General features: G+C 48.0%; 1 long non-coding RNA gene and 1 pseudogene across 3 annotated transcripts in view; both read right to left on the bottom strand.

The window, feature by feature from the left end:
* LOC128929638 (uncharacterized) overlaps positions 1-16,184 on the bottom strand; it is a 47,415-nt gene extending 31,231 nt beyond the window's left edge. For all 3 annotated transcript variants that reach the window (XR_008476406.2, XR_008476405.2, XR_008476407.2), the window contains exon 1: positions 15,862-16,184. This is a non-coding gene — a long non-coding RNA (uncharacterized LOC128929638). The remainder of the gene's footprint in view (positions 1-15,861) is intronic.
* Positions 5,888-5,984, bottom strand: LOC118147546 (U6 spliceosomal RNA; annotated as a pseudogene).
* Positions 16,185-16,420: the final 236 nt, after the last annotated feature.

Genomic DNA, 16,420 nt, shown 5'->3' with positions numbered 1-16,420 from the left:
TATCAGCTCCTCAAAGCTGCTCTCTCTAGGGTCCTGTCCACATGGTCCCCTCCTTCTTCAAGTCATCAAAGATGCATCAAGCCCTCCCTCACACTTCACAGCTGTGACTTGCTCTCCTGCCGGCAGCCAGAGAAAACCCTCTGCTTCTAAAGGGCTCCTGTGATTAGATTCGGCCCCCTACCAGCTAATCTTTCTTTTCTTGGACTCAGAATCAACTGATTTCTATCCTGAATGTTGTCTTTGAAATCCCTTGCCATATAATTTCACAGGATCGTGGGTTGATGTCTCATCGTGTTCAGGAGTTCAGATAGAAATCTTGGGGGCCATATTCAGAGTTCTGCCTACATGGGAGGCAAAGTGCTTTGTCATCTTGAAAGTGCCAGACTTAGGCTGTCGTGACAGGCTTTCCTTCCCTCTGCCCCAGGAGTGCAAAGGGTGGCACTGGACTAGGGGTGGCTGCCTCCTCCTCTTGAGCCTGCCTCTGGGCTTTTCATGACTTGGAGAGGGAGCCCTGTCTCAGGACCCTGGGACTTAACCCTATCCATTGTCTTCGCCTTCCAGATCTTCAGCCACTCCACACCCTGCAGGTTCCTTCCTGGGCTCTGCCCTTCCTTCAGAATCTCTGGGCCCTGCCCCTTCCCGGGATATATGATGGCCATCTACACTCGCCTGCTCCCATCTCTGTCCACTGGAGCCTGACCCCTACTGGCCCCCACTGCCTTAATCTGTTCTCCCTCCCCTTATCCCAGTGAACACTTCCCAGGCCATCTCTGCCAGGCCTTCCTGTGACAGCAGCCATAGAGTCTGTCTTGTACCTGTGCTATTCCCAACACCCAGCCCGGTGCCAGGAGCTTATCAGACATGCTAGCAAGCATTCATCATGGTGTGTCTGGATCCACGTATCTATGCGGTCCATAAGCTAAAGGTCTCCCTGCCTGCCCCAAACCTGAGCATACATCATCCACTCCCCCCTCAGCAAGTGACACTCATGTCACTCTCTTCCTCAGCCTGAGGGCAGTGACAAAAGTGAGAGGCCACAGGAATGGGTCCAGCAGGATAAAAGGCCAGCGCTGACCCTGTTCTGTCTCATGCCACACCCCCCCCACCCCACGCACACGCACACGCATGCCCACAGCAGAGGCTCTGCATTCTCTTTGGCCGAAGGCTGAGGAGGGCAAGAGAAACAACCCCCCCAGGCTTTTGCCCCTCTCCATACCTGGGCCTCTGTTCAGCTGACCCCTCTAGGAGTTACTTGTGCTGGCCTCAATCTTTCCTCTCTTTTTTTTTTTTGAGATGGAGTCTCACTCTATCTGAAATGCAGTGGTGCAATCTCAGCTCACTACAACTTCCACCTCCAAGTTTCAAGCAATTCTCCTGACTCAGCCTCCCAAGCAGCTAGGATTACAGGCACCCACCATCACACATGGCTAATTTTTGTATTTGTAGTAGAGACGGGGTTCACCATGTTGGCCAATCTGGTCTTGAACTCCTGACCTCAGGTGATCCACCCTCCTCGGTCTCCCAAAGTGCTGGGATTACTGGCTGAGCACCCAGCCAATCTTTTTTCATTCCATCCCTGAATTTAGGCCTGTGTTCTCTTCCCCCAAAGACCCACCCACTTCCTCTTGGGAGTCCAGCCGAGGACAGTGTGGTTTCAAGAACGTTCTAATCCCAGCCCCAGAGCTCTGAGAGAAAAAATGACTACAAACCCTGGAATGTGAAGCCTGCTGCTTCCTGCAAAGCATTTTAAATGAAACACGTAACCCACAGCTGCAGCACAGAAAATGGAAACTCTGAGGGACGTCATGGCTCCAGGTCCCAAATAGCAGGGTTGTGAGCAGGACACGCTCTTCATTTCAGCCCAGCCTGGACACCCTCAACACCACCTGCTTTCCTTCCAGGAACCAGGCCCATCATGCCAAGGACATGCCACTGTTACTTAATCCAAACACCCCCAGACCCCCGTGTATAGGGGTGAGACTCCCTTCCCACTCACCAGCCCCCAAAGGCATCTAGGACCTCCCAGCCCAGCCACTCTGCCCTCTCAGGAGCAGGCTAATGCATTCCCCATGATCCCTATCCTGGAACTCAGCCCCAGGCCAGGCTGGGCAGTGCCATTCGATTCATGCAAAGCAGGAAGATATCATTGCCAAAGCTGCTCTAGGGCAGACTTGGGGTGAGGGGGCAGGACAGAGAGCCCACGAGGAGCAAGAGGCCCCAGAGTTGGAGAATTTCTAAAGACTACTCCTGCATGAAGGGAAGACACATGAACATTTTTTCAACATTTTTTCATTTTCTTAGAGGAGATATAACACACTCAGTACTGGTCTTAATGGTGTGGCTTAATGAACTTTCATATACATACACACCTGGATGAAATATAGACCATTGCGAATACCCCGGAAGATCCCCTGGATCTCCTTACCTGTCAATATTCAACCCCCTCAGAGGTGAACATGATTTTGAACTTCTCTCATTATCAATTCATTTCGCCTGTTTTTGAACCTCACTGAAATGGAATCACCAATAGCATGTGCTTTCGTGACCAGCTTACCCAGTTCATCCTGTCTATGAGATTCATCCACGTTGCAGACACACTAACGGCCTCACACTCCAGATGCCATACCAAGGATGTCATCATTACTTTTTATACTAAAGCCTTGACACTGAATCCATTTTACAGACAAGGAAGTTGGTTGAATCAGCAGTTCATTGCCACAACACAGTCAGGACATGGAGAGGCTGGAATTCAAACCCAAGAGAGAGCCAGACAGATTCTCTTAACAAACTTACAGGGACCTGCCTCCATTGTACCTAGAGATAGATCTGCAGCCTGGAATTTCCTCCCAAGAGAGACCTATTTCAGGGTTTTGTGCACTGGGGAGCCCAACAGGAGCACTTATTTTACTTTAGTCCCCTATTCTGTGTGGGACACGGGCAAGCAGAAGAGGAGGTGTGAGTAGCAGGTCAGGAGGGCCTCTCAGGAGGCCCAGACCCAGGCAGAGAAGGTTTGAGAGGAAAAGAATGAAGAGGTTCATTCATTTAGTCACCCAATATTTATCAAATGACTGCTGTATGGCAGGTGCTGCCCTAGTCACTTACTTTTTGGTTATCTACCTGTATATATCAAACCACTCTAAAATGCAGTGGCTTAAAATGGACAATGAACATTTATTAATCTCTCACAATTTTATAAGTTGGCTGGGCAGTTCTTCCACTGATCTCACTGAAGGACTTTTATGCTGCTGCAGCCAGGTGACAGCTGGCACTGAAGTCATCTGGGAGTGAGACTATGTTGGCTGAGTCAAGATCGTGGCCTCTGGCCAGGATGGTGGCTCCTGCCTGTAATCCCAGCACTTTGGGAGGCCGAGGAGGACAGATCGCTTGAGGTCAGGAGTTCAAGACCAACTTGGCCAGCATGGAGAAACCCTACCTCTACTAAAAATACAAAATTAGCCAGGTGTGGTGGCATATGCCTGTAATCCCAGCTACTTGGAAGACTGAGGCAGGAGAATCACTTGAACCCAGGAGGCAGAGGCTGCAATGAGCCAAGATGGCGCCATTGCACTCCAGCGTGGGCAATAAGAGAGAAACTTCATCTCAAAAAAAATTTAAAAAGAAAAAGAAAAAATGTTGGCTTCACACATCGGGCACTCTGGAGAGGACCTGGAGGGCTGGGCTCACTGGGACTGAGAGTTTACTGCATACCAGCCCCTGAGCTCAGTGCTTTACAAAATCTCACTCATTTACTCCTTACTCATTTTCCCTCCTTTGAAGTAGGTATTACTGTTTGACCTACTTTCTAGATCCCTTAGAAAAGAAGTTATCTATTGCTGAATAACAAACCACCCCCAAACTTAGTGGTTTAAAACAACGAGAATGATTTATTATCATTCGTGGTCTCTTTGGATCAGCTGGGAAGTTCTGGCTTGGGGTCTCATGAAGCTGTAGTCGACTGTGCCTGAGGATAGGGTCACATTCAAGGCTTCTTCACTCAGAGGTCTGGCACCTGGATTGGGAGGACACATACACGTGGAGGCTGTGAAAGCCAGAGTCTTTCAGCCATCTCTATATCCACGTGGCCTCTCCACATGAGCTCCCCAATACGACAGCCCCAAAACAGCTAGGCTTTTCTACGTGGCCACTCAGCAATCCACAGGCACACCTCCAGAGAGAGAGAGCAAGACAGAAGCTGCATCACTTTTCCTAACCCAGTACCTGGAAGCCAAGCCATGCAGTGTCATTTCTACCTCACTCTCTTTGTTAAGGCGGTTGAAAAGGCAGCCCAGGTACAGCAGGAGGGAGAAACCATTCCAGTTATTGACAGGAAATGCGTTAACGATCTGAGCCGTATTTAATACCACCATAGTCTATCCTCCAGATGTAAGTTATTTACATTCCTTTCACATACAAAATATACTCATTCCTTTCCAAAGATCCCCAACGTCTCATCTATTATGACATCAGATTTAGGCTAGAGAGGTCTAGGATCCCATTATCAAACCATCCTGGTATGGAGGAAATTCCTCAGCTGCAATTCCTCAGGCACGTTTCATAAGTACTATTCCTTTTTATCCAAAGATTTGTGAACTAAAGACACAAGTTATCTGCCACTGGTCCGGGCGCAGTGGCTCACGCCTATAATCCCAGCACTTTGAGGCAAGGCGGGTGGATCACCTGAGGTCAGGAGTTTAAGACCAGCCTGGCCAACATGATGAAACCCTGTGTCTACTAAAAATACAAAAATGAGCTGGGTGTGGTGGTGGGCACCTGTAATCCCAGCTACTCAACTGGCTGAAGCAGGAGAATCACTTGAACTCAGGAGGTGAAGGTTGCAGTGAGCCAAGATCACGCCATTGCACTCCAGCCTGGGCAACAAGAGTGAAACTCTGTGTCAAAAAAAAAAAAAAAAAAAGTTATCTGCTACTTATACACTGAACATCCAGTGATGAGATAGGCATAGCATAGCCCCTATAAACACTCTCATTCAAGAGAGAGGAAAGGAGGCACACAGCCATCACTGGTCCATAGCAATTCTGAAATCCATTCAGGCTCATATTGTATTGCCAATTCTTGATTAGAGCTCAGTCCTACTGCCTGGGAATGATTCTTTGTGGCTTTTGGCTCTGTTCTCTAGATTCTTGGCTCTGCCTTCTGAATCATCCTTCTCTATAAAAAAATGGCTGGTGACATGGTTTAGCTGTGTCTCCACCCAAATCTCATCTTGAATTCCCACGTGTTGTGGGAGGAACCTGGTGGGAGGTAATTGAATCATGGGGTCAAGTCTTTCCCGTACTGTTCTCGTGTTAGTGAATAAGATTCATGAGATCTGATGGTTTTAAAAAGAGAAGTTTTCCTGCACAAGCTCATCCTCTCTTTGCCTGCCACCATCCACATAAGGTGTAACTTGCTCCTCCTTGCCTTCTGCCATGATTGTGAGGCTTCCCTAGCGACATGGAACTGTAAGTCCAATTAAACCTCTTTCTTTTGTAAATTGCCCGTCTCAGGTATGTCTTTATCAGCAGTGTGAAAATGGACTAATACAGCTGGTGTTTCCAATCAAGTAGTTTCAGCTTGTTTCCTTCCCACAGAATTTTGGGGGCCCAAAAGCCTTTTTTCATTTCATACTATTCTGACCCTTTTTGCCCCAGCTGGTGGTGCTTCTGACAAAATAATTCTATTAAAAACTGTGTGGGTTTCCCATGAATCCTACTGGGGCTCACTCTATTAGTCAAAAATTATAACCACACATTTCATCAAGAAAACATTCTCTACCTTCTTCTTGTGGGGCTGCTGTAAGACAATTTATTTAAGATCCTTAGAAGCCCTGTTGTTTAATGAAGAGAATCTGTGAGGCACACTCTTTATTTTATGTTTAATATTTTACATTAATACAAAATGTTTCATGAGTTTGCATGTCAGGGGCCATGCTAATCTTCTCTGTATTGTTCCAATTTTAGTATCTGTGCTGCTGAAACGAACACTGAGGCACACTCTTGAAATACTTAGAGGGCCTTTGACTATTCAAAATATTTTATGAAGTCTTAGATATTTCTGAGATTTTAACAAAGGTTCTTATAGTCCCACTCTGGATTTTATCTTTGTCCTTAAGCCCTTTCATACTTCGAGAATTTTTTGCCATTTGGGAGGCTGAGAATGAGAACCAGATTTATTTTCAAACCCAGCAAACCCTGGCTCTTTTATATGTTTTATAAATTTTGCTTGAAAGTTAAAGTTTCCTTTTAACTCATCTTTCTCTGTCTTTATGATATACAGCTAGCATTTTCACCAGTCCAACTAGCATTTCAATAACCCAACTAACATTTTCAACAGGCTGCTTAAAAATTGTTTTAGCCCAAACCATTAGGTCATTAGGCATATTTTCTTTTCTTTTCTTTTTTTTTTTTTTGAGACAGAGTCTGGCTCTGTCACCCAGGCTGGAGGGCAATGGCACAGTCTCAGCTCACTGCAACCTACGCCCCCTGGGCTCAAGTGATTCTCCAGCCTCAGCCTGCCAACAAGCTGGGATTATGGGAATGAGCCACCAAGCCCAGCTAATTTTTGTATTTTTATTAGAGATGGGATTTCACCATGTTGGCCAGGCTGGTCTCGAACTCCTGACCTCATGTGATCTGCCCATCTCACCCTCCCAAAGTGCTGGGATTACAGGTGTGAGCCACCATGCCCGACCTTCATTTGGCACATACATATTCTATTGCTCATATCACTTCAAGTGACAACGTTGCCAACTTTCTTCTGCTACATAAGGGTTTGTCCCCATTCCTTCTGCTTCCAATAGCATTTTCTCACTTTCCTTTAAGCCCTCACCAGCAACTTCCTTGAGAATGATCAGGCTTCTACCAACAAGTCTCAAAACCCTTACAATCTCTGCCCATCTCCCAGTCCTAAAGCCACATGACTTAGGGTCTGTTAAGGCAGCATTCCGCTTCCAGGCTATAGAAAAGTCTGCATCAGCTATCTATTGCATGATAAGAAACCATCCTCAAACAGTGGTCTTAAGACAATAACAATCATTTATTTCGTTCATGAATTTGAGGGTTGACTGGGACTAAGCTAGGCAGTTCTCAGGGTGTCTCATGAGTTTGCAGTCAATTGGTGGCTGGGGCTGAGGTCAGCTGGAATGCTGGGGTCTAGACTAGAAGATTCACACTGCTTGGGGCTGAATGGCTCGGGCTCCTCAAGAATTTCTCACTTTAAATGCATTGGCTCTACAAGGCAGCCTCAGGGTAGCTGCGCTTCTTTCACAGCAGCTGAAGCCTCCCTACAAGAGTGTCCCGAAAGGAATCATGCAGGGTCTTTTCTAACCTAGCCTTGGAAATTACACAATGTCACTTTGCCACATTCTGTTTGTCTAGGCACTCCCACATTTCCACCCAGGTTCAAAGGGAGGGGACATAGGCTCCACTTCTATGAGAAGAGAGTCAAAGGATTGTCTACGTTTGAAAACACACAAGAGTTTAAGTACTATATCCAAGGCCAAATAGCTGGAAAGTGAGAGTTGAGGTTTGAATTCAGGCATTCCGATTCTAGACTCACATTGTTAACTGCTAGTCTACACTGCCTCCTGTAAGCTGTAGACACAAATGGTCTACATCATGAGGAAGTTGGGGAGATAGGGGTTCCCTGGCTTGGGAGTTACTGTCTTGTTTCCTGTACTCAGCTTTCTTTCAGAAAGGTAATAGGACTCATATTAGCGGCAAGGGTGTCCTTAGTGATAGAGTGGCTGCGTGACTATAAGATGAATGAACAAATCAGAGCTGGAGCAGCCTCCTCTCAAGGAATTTTCTCTTCCTTGAGATCATCTTCTTCCCATGGCCATCAGTGCCTTGGGTGGTTTCCATGTCACTCTCGTTGTGGCCTGCAGACACCACCTTGTCATCTGCTCCTGTGATCTTGCTCTTACCTTCTCACTTATTTTTTCACACAAGGGAGGAGGAGTAGCCTTTGACATTTCTTTCTTTTTTCTTTTTTTGAGATGGAGTCTCGCTCTGTCCGTCGGGCTGGAGTGCAGTGGTGCAATCTCAGCTCACTGCAACCTCTGCCTCCTGGGCTCAAATGATTCTTCCACCTCAGCTTCCCGAGTAGCTGGGACTACAGGCGCACACCACCATGCCCAGCTAATTTTTTGTATTTTAGTAGAGATGGAGTTTTACCATGTTTCCCAGGCTTGTCTTGAACTCCTGAGCTTAGGCAATCCAATCACCTTGGCCTCCCAAAGTGCTATGATTACAGGCATGAGCTACTACGCCTGGCCTATCCTTTGCTATTTCAAGAATGTCTGCCAGCCTGTTTGGTGGAAGGCATCCTTTCAAGCCTGAAGATCATTCATCAGAAGAAGATCAGGCTTCTGTGGACTTTCTTAGGCCAGAGAGTTTTCCTACATTTCCTTTAAGTCTTGACTTTAAAACGGGTTTGACTTTGAACATCTTTGTCATGGGCCTTAAAGTCCTGAATAGGACTTGCATGATAGACCATGTCCAGTGAATCTCGTCTGGAATAACCCTTCATATTCTGAATGACGCCTTGCTGAAGACAGATCATTCTGAAAGCACATGGTGGACAGGCCAGGCCACCATAAATGGGGATGTCATCTGTGCAATGCACAAAAGGGCTGGGCCAGGGAAGTGAGCGGAGGATGGCCTGAAACCCAGTCCTCACTCCAGTGGCCAAACCTTCCACCCTGGTGAGGGGCTGTGTCTGCCTGGAGGAGAGGACAGCTTTTTCTTGCTTGTCCACCCAGAGGGAGGGATCTTTTTCTAACTCAATGAAGATACCATATGTATTAACAGCAGCACCAGAGGAAGGTGAGAAGATAAAAATACAGTAGCCTACTCCATAGAACAAGCAATAGAAATTAACCCTGACAAATCAGAATAATACATTTATTAAATTTCAAAGAAAGGTTGAACAATTGAGCCTTGGGAAAGGTTGTAAGTAAGTATCTGGAGTCAGTGCATCTCCTCCCTAGAACATTCCCATTAAAGCAACTACATTACCATAGCTCCCAGTCTCTGCCCCAGTTCAAAATTCCAGAATCTTGAGAGAGATAATCTGGTTGGCCCATCTATGACCCTCCATACCAATCAGCTATGGCTAGGGCCAGGAGGAGTCGTAGAATCTAGCGTCTGTACCATTGACAGCCACTCAGCCCCCTCGCCATGGCTGTCAGGTTGGTGCCCAGAGAAAAGGCCCTAATAGTGAGCCTTTCAGCCCTCCAAGAATTCCTACAGTAGTGCTGTACAAATGGCTAGGATTTGTGATCTTTCCACAAAGTCCTGGGAAGTTGATCTGACCCAACCAATGAGAACAAAATGTTCCTATAGCTGTTCGGCCATTTATTTATTTTTATTTTATTTTATTTTATTTTTTGTTCAGCCATTTAATTTCACCCTACAAACAGTAGGCTGTGATATTTTCCATTTTCCACATTTTTCCAAAGCTCTGATTTATTAATACTTTTAGCATCAATAAAAAGCCAAATTCTTCATATTCTTCTCCTTATTAAAAACTGTGTCATTGGGTGTGGTGGCTTATGCCTATAATCCCAGAACTGTGGGAGGCTGAGGTTGGCGGATCACTTGAGGTCAGGCATTCGAGACCAGATTGGCCACATGGTGAAACCTCATCTCTACTAAAAATACATAAATTAGCTGGGCATGGTGATGTGTGGCTGTAGTCTTAGCTACCCTGGAGGCTGAGACAGGAGAATTACTTAAACCCGGGAGGCGACAGAGTGAGACTCCATCTCAAAAAACAAACAAAAAAACTGTGTCACAGAAGAGTAGAGCATTTAGCTCTGTAAAACTGTTCAGAGGCCAGCCCACTTTAGGAGGCCAAGGCAGGAGGATTGAAAGAGGCGAGGAGTTCAAGACAGCAGGGGCAACATAGCAAGACCCCATCTCTATTGAATAATTTTTTTAAAAAATTAGCCGAGTGTGGTGGCATGCATGCCTCTAGTGTCAGCAACTTGGGAGGCTGAGGTGGAAGGATTGCTTGAGTGATCCCTATCTCAAAAAATAAAACAAAATAAAGAAATGAATTCTGACAAAAGCCGCAAAATTAGTCTGTAGTATCTTGATTGGCAACCTCTTAAAATATTTTTTTAATTATGATATACAGTCATGAACCACATAATCATGTTTCAGTCAACTAAGCATCACATATACAATAGAAGTCTCATGAGACTATGACACCACATTTCTGCTGTACCTTTTCTCTGTTTAGATACACAAATACTTGCCATTGTGTTACATTTGCCTTCATTATTCAGTGCAGTAACATGGAGTACAGGTTTGCAGCCTTCGAGCAATAGGCTAGACCATATAGTCTATTCCATTCTAAGTCTGTGTAAGTAAACTTGATAATGTTCACACAATAACAAAATTGCTTAACAACATATCTCTAAGCACTGATTCCCCATCATTAAGCCACGCATGACTGTACTTAAAATGTACACAAAATGGCTTAACAGAAACCTTCATTGCCTCTCCCCAGATTCAACAGATATTAAGGTTTTGCCATTTTGCTTCAAACTAACTTATCTTTTTAAAAGGATTAAAACATTACAGCTACAACCAAATCCCTGCCCCATATCCCTTCTCTCTCCCACCCACATAGATATGAGTGCCATCCTAAAGTCGCTGCATCATTTTCAAGAGTGATTTTGGTCTGGACGTTTTGTTTGGCCCTCAGGTGCAGAGCTGGTCATTCTCCTCGATGGCATGCTGCCAACACTGTCTGCACAGAGGCCCTCTCTTCTTTATTTATTTATTCCTTTAATCCTCATTCACCAGCCCAGCCTCTCCATCCATAAATGAGGCAACCACATTAATTTGTTTAACTTCACATCTTTGTCTGTGTCTCTATAAAACATACATTGCTGACCAGTTGCGGTGGTTCACACCTATAATCCCAGCACTTTGGGAGGCTGAAGTGGGCAAATCACCTGAGGTCGGGAGTTCAAGACCAGCCTGGGAAACATGGTGAAACCCCATCTCTACTAAAAATACAAAAATTAGCTGGGCATAGTTGCAGGCACCTGTAATCCCAGCTACTCAGAAGACTAAGGCAGGAGAATGGCTTGAACCCAGGACGGGGAGGTTACAGTGAGCTGAGATCATGCCATTGCACTCCCGCCTGGGCGCAGGAGCAAAACTCAGTCTCAAAAAAAATGTTGCCTTTCTGTGTGCAGGAATTTTTAGTTTATATGAATGATGTGGTGCAGATTTCACTCTGTTTCTTACCATCTTCAGGCAGCTCTGTTTTCAGGTCCACCCACATTGTTGACTGTACATCTAGTTGGTTCTGCATTCACCCCATTGTATTAAACTTATCCCATTCTTATTCCATTCCCCAGGCGAGGTGGGAGTGAGAGGAGCAAATTGAGAACATAATGGGCCTGTCCTTGAGACTCCATCCTAGGAGTGAGATACTAATACCCCCTTTCCAATCACACGCGTACATGTGTACATGCACATGAACACACACACACACACACAAAGTTCAGCTGGGGGCCCAGTGAAGGTAGGGGTGAGGGAAAGAAACTGGGAGTTTTATCAGAAAAGGATCTATCCTAGAGCTCTGATACTATTAAATTCAAGTCCTTGCCTTCTCCAGGAAGCCTCCCCTGACCACCCCGTTCTATGCAGGTCTCTCCCTCTTCTGGGGATGGCAAATCTCATTTAATCATACACTAGTCTAGTCTAGTCTTTCTGTTACTATCTCCTTGATCAGACCAAAATCCCATTAGAGGGAAAGACCATCTCTTGTTCTTTGTGTCTCTCTTGCTCAAGGCCTGTCCCAGAGGAAGTGAGAGCAGGGAGTGGGAAGTTGGATTTTGCTTCATTCAGGTTCTACTTCCTCTGTTTTAGGAACATGCCATCTTTCAGCAGACAATTATGTGTTAGGTTCATAGGAGTCCAGAGAGCAAACGCGCACTGTGCCAGCTCTTGGGGCGGTGGTGGGGGGTGGGGGGAGGGCCTTTCATGGGGGACGTGAACATCCAAACATAAAGCTGGAGAACAAGGTGGAGGGTACGCAGACCTGAGCACACACCTGGGATGCAGAGGAGGAACCGCCAGCTCGGCGCACAGGGAGGCCAGGGAGGGCTTCTAGCAGAGGTCACGGCCAAGCTGAACCTGAGAGAAAATAGTTAAGCTTGGAGCAAGGGTAATATGAATTAACATGGGGAGGACGTAAGAAATCTTGAGTGTGTTCCAGCCATTATGGCTCCGTAAAAAATTATCATAATATTGGCATAAAACAACGCTTAATTATGTTTGGTATCCAGTGAGGGTCAGGAATCCCGACAGGGCACAGCAGGAGGAGCTTGTCTCTGCTCTCTGTTGTCTGGGTCCTCTGCTGGAAGCATGGAAGGCTGGGATTTGGAATCATCTAAAGGCTCATTCACTCACAAATATAGTGGTTGAGCCTGGCTGCAGGTTGGAGGCCTCAGATCTCCTCCACATGTGTCTCTCCATGTGGGCCAGTTTGGGCATTTCCATAGCACAGTGTCTAGATTCCTACGATGCACATTCCAGAGAGAGAGAGCTAGGTGGGAGTTCTAGCTTTTATATGACTTAGAATCAAAAATCATTCCTCTTGCCATGGTCTATTGGTCAGAGTGGCCTCAAGCCCCGTCCCAAGTTGATGAGAGGAAACAGAGACCCCCATCCTCTCCATGGGAGGAGTGACAGTCACAGTGCAAGAGCATGTGGGTTGTGAGTCAGACTGTGGTGCAGTCATCTTTGGAAAACACAATCTCCACCGCCTGTGTTGATGGGGATGGAGGGGGTGGGGGGAACAACAATTAGATAGACCGGTGTCTACTACTGCTGGAGCACCAAGCAAAAGGTGAAGGCAGGCAGATATAAGGCAACAAGGATAGATCAGACCAGGTTCTGGAGGGTCTTAAAAAGCACGTGTAGGACAATGTTTATAGACAAAGGAGGACTTTGGAAGCCCCAGGAGTCCTGCTCCCTTATTCCCTCCACCCAACATCCCCTCTGTGTTTGATCAGAAAATACCCAAGGCCCCCCATGAGTAGCTGAAGCAGAGGAACTCTCAGGATTTAGGCTTTCACCTAGGTTGGCTCTTCGAATGTATAGTAAGGTTGTAGACAGCCAGAAAGCCAGGTCGGCGTACCAGGAGTTAGAGTCAATGGTTGCTAGCCTGCAGCTCCCTACCCCTGTTCCTGTGTTTGTATGCACACCACATGTACTTGGCCAAGCCCAGTCTCTCACCCTGAGTCCCATGGATGCTTGGGTGGCAGGTGGGGACTTTTCAGAAGTGCCCTGCCAGGTACACTCTGAGTGGTTCTAGGCAGAGCACAATCCATGCTTCATACACCCACGCTCAGGAGGTGCAGGCCAAAAGGGTAGCATGATACCAAGAAGAGGGCTCTAGTTTGGGGCAGGAGTCCTGTGTTCTCATCCTGCCTCTGCTCAACCAGCTGTGGGCCTCAGGGAGGACATTTTCTCTGCTGAACCTTGCAGCAAGGGCAAGAATTGGACTAGACAGGAGTTTTTCTCCAAGTGTACTCCTTGGAGCTCACACATTAAAATCACCCATCCAGAAAACTACAGTGAGATGCCACCTCACACTCACTAGAATGCTAAAATCATGAAGAATGACAATATCAGGTGCTGACAAAAAGGTAGAACAACTGGACCCCTCATATATTGCTGGTGGGGATGCAAAATCATGTAGCTACTTTAGAATAAGTAGTAAAGCTAAACACCTTCCCTATGACCCAGCAATTCCACTCCTAGATGTTTATCCAAAAGACACAAACACGTGTTCACACACACACACACACACACACACACAAAAGACTCATGAGAAATGATCACAGCAGCCTTATTCATAACAACCAAAAATTAGAAATAGTCCAGGTGTCTGTCCATCAACAGGTGAACGGATAAAAAGAAACCTGTTTACTCGAAAGAAACTATTAGTACACACAACATGAATAGATTTCAAAAAGTTGATTCCAAGATAGAACAGCCAGAAACAAAACAACTGTATACCCCATTTATCATGAAGTCCAAAAGCTGATGAAACTTTAGGAATGGCGCTAGAATCAGAGCTGTAATTGCCTAGGAGGATGAGCAGTGGGATGGAGAAACGGGAAGAGGACCTGATGGAATGTGGGTGACATCCGGGTTTACATTTGTCAAAAATGCATGGAACTGCACACTTAAGATCGTGTATTTCATTTCCCTGTTATATCTTATATTTTATTATATATTATTAAAAATAAGCCTGGGTAACAAGAGCGAAACTCCGTCTCAAAAAATAAAATAAAATATTTGGACGGGTAAAATGCAGCTTCCTGGGTGCCCCAGACTCACTGAGTCAGAGAGTCCTCTGCGGTGAGGCCCTGGAATCTGCATGCTGAACGGGCTCCAGCTTTGGAGAGAGCATTAGACTTGAGGCCCAGGTCCCCAGGGGCGATACCCACACACCGCTGCCCGCCCCCCACATCCCCCACTGCACACGATCCCACTCAGCCCTTGGCGCTTCCCCCTCTCCCCAAGCCCCCAGCCCTCTGCCCAGTCGCCCCTAGTAACCAAGAAAGGGCTTGAAAATCCTCAAAGTGCAGCCGCCCGGGGAGGGGCCGTCCACAGTGTCAGCGAGACAAGGGCACATACAAAATGCGGGGTAATTGCCGCTTCTCTAATTCTCGGCCCTTTGTGCGGCGGCGCGGAGCTGGCGGCCGCGCTCCCAAGCCCCGGCCTTTCAGCCGCCCAGGGGGGGCCCGGCGGCCGCGCTCCCCGCGCTCCGCCGCGCATAATTAATCGGGCTTCACAGGGCCCCGGGACAAAGGCGCCCATTCACCCCGCCGCTCCTCCCCCCGGGGATATTGTTATTTCTAAAAACTGCAGCCAGCTGGGCCGCAGAGAAACGTCAGCTCTGTGGGAGAATGAGCGCCCGGCCGCGCCGCGAGGAGACTGGGAGCTCTGTCTCTCGCTCCCCGCGCGGGATTAGACCGGCCTGGGAGCCGGGGTGGGCAGGGGGCCCGGGGTCTTTTCTGAAGTCTGCACGACTCCTCAGAAAGCCTCGTGATTTCCATGGGGCCCTGGAGGAGGGCGCCATGGAAATGGTAATGCGGGGCATTGAGGCTGGCTCATAGGGAAGGAGGGGGGCGCGTCCAGGCCGCCCGGGCTGTGGCACGGCTCCCGGGTGGGAGGGGCCGGTGGACGGCCCAGTGGCCAGGCCCGGATGCCCCCACCTGTACCAGGCCCTCTCGGACACCGGGGGAAAGGCATCCAGGAATAAAGGCCCGAGTCTGGGTCCGAGGGGCCTGCAGTTAAGTTAGGGGCGGGGAATGGGGTGCCTCCACAGTCACCCAGCTCTGCTCCAGGGACCACCAGGAGGGCTGGTTGAAAGCGATGCCCACACACGCCTGGGCCTCACCACTGAGGATCCAGGCTCCCAACTTCCCAGGCATCTGCATTTTCCTAAGCTCTCCAAGCACCTCTCAGCCCACCAACATTTGGTTACCACTCAGCACTGTCCCAGGGAGATGGCTGTGGGGCTTCACGTGCCATTTTACAGGCAGGAAATGGGCCCAAGGAGATAAAGGACTTGTCCAAGATCACAGAACAGAACTGGGACTGGCCCCATGGCATGCTGGTTGTGCACAACAGCAGAACAGAAGAAGGGAGAAGGTGCTAGAGAGGGGGGCTTCGGCCTCACTTCCTCCCCTAAGCATCCCCCCGCTGCTCTGATTGTCTGAGCTCTCCCTTCCTGGCATCTCCTTGCAGGACACAGGTCTGCCTGGTTAAATGCCTCCACCGTGTTCTGTTCTTCCTCGTGGGTTTGTTGGGGTTCTCCTACCTGCTCCATCAGAGGCACCGTTGAGTGCAGGCGTGGAGGCCCCACTGATTTTATGCCAGGGTTGGTGCCCAGCAGAGCTCCAGCCGGGGCTTACTGAATGGTAGCAGTATCTCCTGACTCCAGGGTCCAGGTCTTCTAGGCTGCATTTCTCTTCAAAGTCCAGTGTCCTGCCCAGGTCCAGGAGAGGCCCAGGTCCCAGGTTGGCAGTGCTGGGCTTCACCTTTGCCACTGAACCCAAGGAAACAGGCACCCGACTATTCGTCCTCCCAAAGCTGGGAGCAGTTGTAAAGAGCTGCCATGGACTTCCAAAACCTCAGCATCCTGAACGCCTCCCAGGACAAGCAGAGGCCTTTCCAAAACCCTGCCCCTCCCAGCCCATCTTACTGAGACATTCTGTCCCTCGGCTATACTCTGGAAAATGTTCCCTCAGCCTAAGACTGCCAGTCCCAAGCAGGACCACAGGCCTCAGAGCCAGACCACACCACAGGGCCTCGCTCCTCCAGGCAAGTCAGGGAGAGGAAGCTAAATGTATTTTCAGAGGAGCCCAGGGTGGCCTCCA

Source organism: Callithrix jacchus, chromosome 14 (assembly GCF_049354715.1).
Source record: "Callithrix jacchus isolate 240 chromosome 14, calJac240_pri, whole genome shotgun sequence".
Lineage (NCBI taxonomy): Eukaryota > Metazoa > Chordata > Mammalia > Primates > Cebidae > Callithrix > Callithrix jacchus.
The sequence above is the reverse complement of the archived record's forward strand: the minus strand, read 5'-3'. Positions and strand labels throughout refer to the sequence as shown.